Source organism: Schistocerca americana, chromosome 11, assembly GCF_021461395.2.
Source record: "Schistocerca americana isolate TAMUIC-IGC-003095 chromosome 11, iqSchAmer2.1, whole genome shotgun sequence".
In the NCBI taxonomy this organism is placed as follows: domain Eukaryota; kingdom Metazoa; phylum Arthropoda; class Insecta; order Orthoptera; family Acrididae; genus Schistocerca; species Schistocerca americana.
This window is the reverse complement of record NC_060129.1, coordinates 139657586-139665790: the sequence shown is the minus strand read 5'-3', so window position 1 is coordinate 139665790 and position 8205 is coordinate 139657586. Positions and strand designations below refer to the sequence as shown.

The 8205-nt window shown below is 38.6% G+C and overlaps 1 protein-coding gene across 1 annotated transcript in view; it reads left to right on the top strand.

The window, feature by feature from the left end:
* The first annotated feature begins 1006 nt into the window (after positions 1 to 1006).
* Positions 1007 to 8205, top strand: part of LOC124553679 (L-galactose dehydrogenase-like) — a 57157-nt gene continuing 49958 nt past the window's right edge. The window contains exon 1 of the mRNA XM_047127564.1: positions 1007 to 1200. The gene's annotated coding sequence lies outside the window, so the exon portion shown is untranslated. The remainder of the gene's footprint in view (positions 1201 to 8205) is intronic.

Here is an 8205-nt window from a genome sequence, read left to right as displayed (position 1 = left end):
CAGCACATGAAAGGCCAATGTGTTGCGCAGTATTACCAGGTGTGGAGTAATACTGAACGTGAGGGTGTTAAATGCCAGGTTGCACAATAATATTGTACAATAATATTGAGCACATCAAAAAGATTTGAAATACTTGTATATTGCGCTTCCTGGTTATATTGTGACGTCAATGGGCAGTATTGATTATTGACAATGTGCTTGCCAGGCATTCGCGTGCTTTTGTCTCTGGGAATTTTTACTTATATTTATGATCGCTGTTGTTGGCGTTGTTTGTTATTATTATGAATGAGTTAAAGAGTTAGTTGTGAGAGTACATCGAAACGCATACATCATTACCAGCATTTGGGATGTTAGAGCAGATGAGTACGAAAACGTGTAAGTTGATGCTCACAAAATATAGGGAACGATATTCTATAGCCACGATGGAAGATGTATGTATAGATATTCATATTAACCAAATATAACCCTTTAGAACAAGTGTGATTGAATGACACATTTCAGTAACTATGTCTCACATAGGCCTAATTTGAAGTGCAACTGCACTAGTAAATTTCAACTTTTCGAAACAAATGCCAATAGCAAGGAGTCGTAGCGCAATAGTTAAGCACTGACTTGGTGAAAATGCGTCTCTCATTGTCGATTTTTGTTTTGTGATCATGGGGACAAGCATTTTCAGTAATGTAGTAGGTGTTGGACCTTCAACGCGAAGAAAGAGATGATGATCTTTTTTTCCGGGCAATGTCAATTCACTTGAGAAACTTTCGTGAGTAAGTCATTGACGCTCGTTCCAAGTTTTCATTCACATTCCTTTCTTTTCTGCTAGCGGCAAAGTAGAACAAATGTCACAGCAGCGGCGTCTTGACCTCCCAACATTACGAACCAGAGGCAATGTTGCACCATATTATCGCATCTTTTGATTGAGTGGGCTAGGGAGTACGTAAATAGTATTGCAGGATATTACTGAAGTGGTGTGTAAGATAAGTGATAGTTACTGTTAGCATTGGCGTGGCGTTTCTGTTAATTGGTACGTCCGGTGCCCTCTTACATCATTCTTCACAGATAACGCTCAGTATGAACTGCTATCTGCAGTTTGACTGTCCAGGCACTGGATTTAAGAGCTGTGGTACCGAACCGCACAGTTCAGTAGCTAACGCAGTTCAGTCGCAGAGAGTGGCCCGAATATTGAATGAAAATTCTAAGGTGAGTTTTTATTATCCATTCATTCGTGATGTACACAGATCCCATCAAGGAAAAAATGAGTCAAGGTTTACATTAGCGTGCGACTATCTTATTGTAGAGCTTGTTCTATATATTAGATTATTGTTAATACATCATTGTATTGCTCAATGCTGTTCACAACTTTGCATGTAAATTTAATTGAGTAAATTAGTAAAGAAGCTGTCTTCTCAGTTTTACTGTTCATATAGTATTAGTTGCTCAATATTTTCTTGATTACAATGGTATTTCTCAAGGATTGCTGGTCAGACAGGTTTATACAGTAATAAACATTACTACCTGCCATGTAGCTAACAGGACTTTTCAGTCCCTGATTCTGTATATCCAGACACTTTGTCAAAAGTATGGCTATTGACTTAAGTGTTTAAATTTTCTTTTGGCTTGGTAGGGATTCCCAAGTTCTTGCTGTATGTTAGAAAGGAGCTTGTTGAAGCATTCTGATCAGAGTACACAACTCTGTTCCGAACCCTGGATAAGGAGACAAAGTCCACATTAAAATTATTTTGTCCATCTACATTGACATTATCACGTCACATAATGATGTGAATGTTGTCAAACAAATGAACAAATCCATGATGGAAAAAGCAGCTAACTGGTTCCATGAAAATAGGTTGTCATTAAATAAAACTGAACACATCCTCTTTTCCCTTAGAGATATTAGTGATGGACTTAATGAACTCAGACATTCAGTAAAATTGCTAGGCATTTATCTTGATACCAAATTGAGCTGGAATACCCACACAGAAAATCTGTGCAGTAAGTTGGCAAGAGTTCTATATCTCCTTAGGAAACTGAAGGATTGTGTCAGTAAGGAGTGCATACTTATGGCATACCATGCCTTTTTTCATACTCAGCTGCATTATGGAATACTTCTTTGGGGAACTGTGCTGGGGCAAAAGATGTTTTTCTCTGGCAGAAGAAAGCCATTAGATGTACTTTTGGTGTGAGCAATTTAACTTCTTGCAGACAGTACTTCATTGAGCACAAAATTTTTACAGTTCTCAGACTATACTTAAAGCACTTATGCATGTCAAAGAGAATGCCCACATGTATGAAAGCAGGTCAGATGTGCACTTATATGAAACCTAAAATAGGAACTTATTAGACATTTCTTGGACACATTTGGATAAAATCCAAAATAATTTTTTACATGCTGGCAAAACATTTTACAACAATACATCACATGGAACGAGGGAGTTGCATGAGAATAGATTTAAAATGGTGGTAGAGACATGGTTGAAGGAGAGAGCATTCTATAGCATAAGTGAATTCGTACATAATGAAAAAGTATGATTCTCTATTATTATAAATGTGATTGTGATCAAAGAAACTGTAATTTATGTCATACAACCATACTGACCTTTTTTATAATCATACAACATATGTTAACTTTTGTGTAATCATTTGTACCACAATCTGTATAACTATGTAACACTGACCTTATGTATAATCATTTGTATAACCATCTGACGATGCATATACAACACAACAGTTGTCTACAGGCAAATAAATAAATAAATATGAAATATGAAAAATAGAATATGACATCTATATCTGTACTCGACAAACCAACCTGAAGTGCATGGCAGAGGGTACATTTTGTTGTACCAGAACTTTATTAGGTTTTTTTCCCATAACGGTCAGGGTGTGAAAATACACAAAATAAGTGAACACTCTTGCCTTTAGCTCAACACAGGTCAAATGAAGGGCCCGATTTTACCCATCTGTTTTTATCCATGATGTAACTGTGTTGTGTGGCATTATTGAGGTGCGCCATGTGAGACTGAAGCACCTTTTTGTCACAGAGCCAGCACCCAGCATCACACTGTGAAATAGCTATCTAACTCCTTGTACACCATCTGAAGATGAACCTGAAAAGGTTCGAAAACTATTTCAAAAAAGTGACTGGTTGCACTTTTATGTATTTACATTGAACTGGATTGTGCTTGCAAAGTTGTGCACCTCGAAGCATGTTAAGGAAAACACTTTTCAGTACTCCTAGAGGAATGTTCTAAATTTCTTCACATATGTTGTTTTTTAATGTGTCAAGTGTTCTAGGATTGTTGCGATAGACTCTAGCCTTTGTAAATCCCCAGAGGTAAAAGTCACATGGTGACAAGTCGGGAGGGCGGGGTGGCCGCAAGCCATTATTAATGGTCCTCTCTTCTGTAAAATCAGTATGTATATGAGCGAAGGACGAATCCGACATATGAGAAGTTGCCACATCTTGCTGGAAATATGCACGACATTTTTCGTTTGGAGTTAACACAGCCGAAAATTCATTGTAGAGTTGCAAGTAAACGTGTGTTGACAGTTTCATTGAAGAACAATGGCCTGATAATTCTGTTACCAGATACAGCACACCGTACACCAATTTTTAAATCGTATAACAGCTTTTGCAGTATGCCATGGCGATTCTCGGTAGCCCAATGTCTTGTGTTTTGTGAATTAATGTAACCCGACAGATGAAACCGAGCTTCATCCGTCGAAAAAAAGGAAGAACAGATCAAAATGTCCCGCAGCAACCAATTACAGTAATGTGTACGCTTACCCGTGTCCACTTTCATTTTTAAGCCACGAAGGATGCGTTGACATAACCTGCGAGATATTCCACATTGCTGTGATAATTGTCGTGTTAACTTGTAGGGATTCTTTCAGTGTGTGCCGTCACGTTTGCCACAACTTCAGGTGTACGTACAGTCAGTGCCTTATTTCTCTTTGAATTGACAACACTGCCTGTCGAATGTCACTTTCTCGCTAGATCCTGAATTGTTGATTTTGCAGGAATGTTACTTTCAGGAAACTTTTCGCGAAAGCTGTCATGAACAACTTTAATGGATTCAGACTGCACATATTCTTCAACATTGAACACACGTTCTTCAATGGAGTAAGGCATGACAATGAAGTACACAGTTTATAACGACTACTTTCCGTATGAACTAATCACACACTACTGCTGCTGGAAGGTGGCAAAGAAACTGACAAGCTAGTAATGCTACCCACACACGTTCGCACTACGGTTTGGGCCTGTTTTATGTGCGCCACTCTGTATTACTCTTTTTGATGTCCATCTGATAACCTCTTTCCGAGACACTGTCTATTCTTTCCAACGTCTTTTCCAAGTCATTACCGGTAGCTGTCTATGACAGAATCACAATATCATAGCATGTAAGCTTTCACGGCCAGCGTCTTCATCAATTAAAACTTCCGGGCTGAATTGACGTGGTCCATATATAAAACTTCTTCTCCTTCCTGACATTTCATTGCTGGCCGCGGGCAACATCATCTGAGGTGAGTCAGCGACTCACCTCAGAAGATGTTGCCCGCAGCCGGCAACGAAACGTCAGGAAGGAGAAGAAGTTTTATATATGGACCATGGCAATTCAGCTCGGAAGTTTTAATTAATGAGAATTACAATATCATCGACAAACCTCAATGTTTTTAATTATTCTCCTTGAACTTCAATTCCCTTTCCAAAATTGTCCTTGTTTTCCTTTGCCCCTTCCATGCCCTTCGACTCTTATAACTGCAGTCTGGTTTCTGTACAACTTGGATATAACCTTTTGCTCCATGTATTTTGTCCCTACCACTTTCAGTATTTCAAAGGCTGCTGTCAATATTGTCAAAAGCTTTCTGTAAATCTCCAAATACTATAAACATGGCTTTTCTTTTCTGTTACATTATTTTAAGGTAAGTTGTGGTTCAATATTAAGTTAACTAAAGCAAAAATTATAATGTTCATTATTTGCATGTTACGTTTGTTTGTAAAACGATATGAGCCGCATGGCAGCTGACATCTAGGTGGTGTTGCATTTGGAATAAGACATAGCTGTTAGGGCGGCATTTCCGTGTAGCATGTTGGTCTACAAACGTGTGGTTCCTGAAGAGGGGCAGCAGCCTTTTCAGTAGTTGCAGGGGCAACAGTCTGGATGAATGACTGATCTGGCCTTGTAACACTAACAAAAACAGCCTTGCTGTGCTGGTACTGCGAACGGTTGAAAGCAAGGGGAAACTACAGCCGTAATTTTTTGTAACATTTTGCATAATGTAATATCTTGTATAGACACCTTTTATTAACCTGACATGTTCCACATCCTTACAAAGTGTCGTATTCATGATCTATGGAACAAGTACTAATCTAATCTAATCGAAATCTAGAAGAATTTCAATTGGATCACATAAAAAACACTCAAAAGGAACATCAAGGAAATTATGAATGCTAAAGTGATAAAAAAACTGAGGAATGTGATCCAGTTCGTTGTCTCTCTAATGTTAAAAGAAGATTTATCCTATATAAAATATAAAAGAAAACCCAAAAAGTGATCAGATACAACTCCAGTAGAGCCAATAGGGTCTTTCCCCAGAGGTGACCGATCACCGTAAATGTAACAAACTGAATTGAAATATTGTCAAGTTAGGTCTTTAAGAAAATCATAAAAAGGAAAATGCACAATGAAAAGCTTCAGGTGACACTGTTTCTTCACAATGTGGCTGTAAACAAATTACTCTGTTGCTTTCTGACCAACCATATGTCTTACAGTGACAAATCACAATTTTACAACAGTAATGTCACATCTCAAATCTGAAATCTTTTGGTGGTTTGTAAAAAGTACAAAGCAATGGTTGTAATGTTATTAATATACAATTTTTTATCAAAATAAACTAGCACAATGTCTGTATGATTAAAAATTCACTCATTTCCTGATATTTTTGTTTTGTCACATTTGTTCACGATTTATTAGTGCAACATACTGAATACATGCCCGAGGTTGCTTAAAATTAATATGGGGAAACTAGCTGAGTCATTAGCGTAGTTAACTTTCCAGAGTCTTCAGATTTGTCAGAGTAAAGTTCTTTGAATAATCTTAACTTTTCTTTTCTGATGGACATTACTTCACATTAATCATTAAGGCAAAAAGGAATACAAACGTCTCAAAAATGATATCGACAGGAAGAGAAAAATGGCTAAGCAGGGATGGCTAGAGGACAAATGTAAGGATGTAGAGGCTTATCTCAATAGGGGTAAGATAGATACTGCCTACAGGAATATTAAAGAGACTTTTGGAGAAAAGAGAACCACTTGTATGAATATCAAGAGCTCAGACGGAAACCCAGTTCTAAGCAAAGAAGGGAAAGCAGAAAGGTGGAAGGAGTATATAGAGGGTCTATACAAGGGCGATGTCTTGAGGACAATATTATGGAAATGGAAGAGGATGTAGATGAAGATGAAATGGTAGATATGATACTGCGTGAAGAGTTTGCCAGAGCACTGAAAGACCGGAGTCGAAACAAGGCCCCGGGAGTAGACAACATTCCGTTAGAACTACTGACAGCCTTGGGAGAGCCAGTCCTGACAAAACTCTACCATCTGGTGAGCAAGATATATGAGACAGGTGAAATACCCTCAGACTTCAAGAAGAATATAATAATTCCAATCCCAAAGAAGGTGTTGACAGATGTGAAAATTAACGAACTATCACTTTAATAAGTCACAGCTGCAAAATACTAACGTGAATTCTTTACAGACGAATGGAAAAACTAGTAGAAGCCGACCTCGGGGAAGATCAGTTTGGATTCCGTAGAAATATTGGAACACGTGAGGCCATACTGACCCTACGGCTTATCTTAGAAGCTAGATTAAGGAAAGGCAAATCTGTGTTTCTAGCATTTGTAGACTTAGAGAAAGCTTTTGACAATGTTGACTGGAATACTCTCTTTCAAATTTTGAAGGTGGCAGGGGTAAAATACAGGGAGCAAAAGGCTATTTACAATTTGTACAGAAACCAGATGGCTGTTATAAGAGTCAAGGGGCACGAAAGGGAGGAAGTGGTTGGGAAGGGAGTGAGACAGGGTTGTAGCCTCTCTCCGATGCTATTCAATCTGTATATTGAGCATGCAGTGAAGGGAACAAAAGAAAAATTCGAAGTAGGTATTAAAATCCATGGAGAAGAAATAAAAACTTTGAGGTTCGCCGATGACATTGTAATTCTGTCAGAGCAGCAAAGGACTTGGAAGAGCAGTTGAACGGAATGGACTGTGTCATGAAGGAGGGTGTAAGATGAACATCAACAAAAGCGAAACGAGGATAATGGAATGTAGTGGATTTAACTCGGGTGATGCTGAGGGAATTAGATTAGGAAATGAGACACTTAAAGTAGTAAAGGAGTTTTGCTATTTGGGGAGCAAAATAACTGATGATGGTCGAAGTAGAGAGGATATAAAATGTAGACTGGCAATGGCAAGGAAAGCGTTTCTGAAGAAGAGAAATTTGTTAACATCGAGTATAGATTTAAGTGTCAGGAAGTTGTTTCTGAAAGTATTTGTATGGAGTGTAGACATGTATGGAAGTGAAACATGGACGATAAATAGTTTAGATAAGAAGAGAATAGAAGCTTTCGAAATGTGGTGCTACAGGAGAATGCTGAAGATTAGATGGGTAGATCACATAACTAATGAGGAGGTGCTGAATAGGATTGGGGAGAAGTGAAGTTTGTGGCCCAACTTGACTAGAAGAAGGGATCGGTTGGTAGGACACGTTCTGAGACATCAAGGGATCACCAATTTAGTATTGGAGGGCAGCGTGGAGGGTAAAAATCGTAGAGGGAGACCAAGAGATGAATACACCAAGCAGATTCAAAAGGATGTAGGTTGCAGTAGTTACTGGGAGATGAAGAATCTTGCACAGGATAGAGTAGCATGGAGAGCTGCATCAAACCAGTCTCAGGACTGTAGACCACAACAACAACAACACACAACAACAACAACATGCTGGTCTAGAGAGAACACCACTCAGGCATGAGGCACTGTATATATTGGGGTAGCAGGAAGACACGTGGTGCTGTCTACAGTGAACATCAGATGAGTAGTTCTTAATGTGCAGATGTTGAAATACTAGGAATTGGTGCAGAACTTATTCTGTTTGTTCAGCTGTACTTGTGTTGGGTTCTGCTTGACCATTGCGCCAAAGTT